The sequence below is a fragment of the Cebus imitator genome, unplaced genomic scaffold (genome assembly GCF_001604975.1).
Source record: "Cebus imitator isolate Cc_AM_T3 unplaced genomic scaffold, Cebus_imitator-1.0 Scaffold244, whole genome shotgun sequence".
Taxonomy (NCBI): domain Eukaryota; kingdom Metazoa; phylum Chordata; class Mammalia; order Primates; family Cebidae; genus Cebus; species Cebus imitator.
In genome coordinates, this window is record NW_016107559.1 from 2,037,636 (window position 1) to 2,039,906 (window position 2,271).

At 42.0% G+C, this 2,271-nt stretch overlaps 1 non-coding gene across 1 annotated transcript; it reads right to left on the reverse strand.

Moving 5' to 3' along the window:
* Window positions 1–22: 22 nt before the first annotated feature.
* LOC119466957 lies at window positions 23–162 on the reverse strand. Its single transcript, XR_005195470.1, has one exon. It is a non-coding gene; the product is annotated as a U4 spliceosomal RNA (small nuclear RNA).
* Window positions 163–2,271: the final 2,109 nt, after the last annotated feature.

The window sequence follows — 2,271 nt, forward strand, 5'->3', positions numbered from 1 at the left end:
TTTTTTTTTTTTTATAATACAGTCTCCATAGAGACTCTCAAAAACTGCCAATGCCGACTGTATTTCAAGTTGTCATGGCGGGGTATTGGGAAAATTTTCAATTAGCAATACTTGCGCCTTGGATAAACCTCATTGGCTACGATACTGCCACTGCACAAAGCTACCTGCAACCTTTTTCTATGCATACTTAGTAGCCTGTATTTACACGGCTGGGACCATAGCATGAAATATTACATCCTGCTTACTTTAATAATAATGTAAGCATTTTCCATTTATAAACTTTCATAAATATTTTTAATGGCTGCATAATATTCCATTGAGCAGTATGTAACGTTTACATAATGTTTCTCCTATATTCAAACACTTGGGTTGTTTTAAGCTTTTCTCTATTACATATAAAGTTTCGCTCTCGGTGCATGAATCCAAAGTCTACACTTTGGATTATTTCCTTATGAGAGATTCCCAGAAGTGGAATGACGAGCTCTAAGGCAATGAACATTTTTCAGGCCTGTGATACAGATTGCCAAATCGCTTTCCCAAAAGAGTTGTACCATTTCACACTCCCACTGACAATGTTGCTCATTCTGTTTTTAATGGCATCATGTGACTGAAATGGCCAATAGCAAGGTTTAATAAACTATGATACATCTAACCAGTGAATTATGCAGCCCATGAACTTTCTAATGGGGTCTGGGTAATAGCATAGAAAAATAGTTATGCTGCAATATTAAGCAGAAAACTCAGAACACAGAATTGAATGTAATTGCCACTGCCTCAAAAAAATAATAGATCTGCCTAAGGATAAGGACCAGGAAAACAAAACAAACAAAAAACATTGACATATAAGAGTAAGTGTGGCAAGGTGATGACTGCAAGATTTATCACTGTCTCTTTGGTTATGATGATTTTCACTGTGTTAATTTCACCTTGTGTTGCTATGGCACTGTTCAATATTTCAGAAACTTCACATATCAGCAAAGTGTTCGAGTTACAACACTGCACAGTACCGAATTTCTCAAAAGCTTCTCCTGCAGGATTCTAGCATTTCCAAAACCGGCCCAGTGTTTTCACGGCTAAAGGATCATGGTGGTCTTTTCTGAGTTCCCAGAAATAATGAAGTCAATGAATGGAATTTTCCCAAATGTAAAGTCTCCCATGACTTCTTTTTCCTCAAACCTCTGGCAACTGGCACCACTCTTCTGCTAGGGATGACAAGAATGAAGACTTCACAAATAGTAACAGAAAAGCACTGAAACAGCTGGTCACATTCTATGGATCCTGGGCTTGTGGTTGCACTATTTTACCACAGCATAAAAGAGAGTCGTATTTTCTGCTAGCAGAACTGTTCCAAGTCCTGTGATGGAGTGAACATCAATAGGTTGTGACGATCCCCCAGAAGCACTGTGATGTCAGTTGCCGAAATTCACCATCTGTACAGACGTGCACACAGCTGATTTCTGACCCCTCCCATCTCCTGCCCTGTTCTGGGAGGGAAAAATACAGGGGATGACATAACCCAGGGCTGATGGGGGCTGCTTCCAAAAGTAACGGAAGAAGTAACAGTGTTCTTAAAAAGCCACCACCCTAGTGCCTTGTTTGATATTTTTCCTGTGTCTAATCTTTTCCCTCATCAGCCCATCTTCCACACTGACTTTAAGTATAGCTACCTATAATCTTTCTACTTCAAGAATAATCCAGGGACCAGTAGCCTTTGCATACCCCTGGGAACTTGTTAAAAATGCAGAACGCCCCATCCCAGACCCATGAAATCAGAATCTGCATTTTAACAAGATCCCCAAGGGCTCTACTTGCACACTACATTTAGGAAGTACTGGGCTGGGCCAGGTGCAGTGGCTCATGCCTGTAATCCCAGGACTCTGGGAGGCCAAGGCGGGAGGATTGCTTGAGCCCAAGAATTCAAGACCAGCCTGGGAAACATAGTGAGACCCTTTCTCACATATTCATCATTCCTTGAATACATTAAGGCTTTCTCGAGCCCAACAAAGCTCATCTTTGTATGTGCAGTTCCCGCTACAAGAATGCCTTTCCTCAAACGGGGAAATCACATTCAACCTTCAAAACCCAACTCAGGCCAGGCGCGGTGGCTCACACCTGTAATCCTAGCACTTTGGGAGGCTGTGGTGTGCAGATGGCTTGAGCTCAGGAGTTCAAGACCAACCTGGGCAACATGGCAAAACCCCATCTCTAGAAAAATATTTAAAAATTAGCTGGGCATGGTGGCACAGGCCTATAGTCCCAGCTACTTGGGGG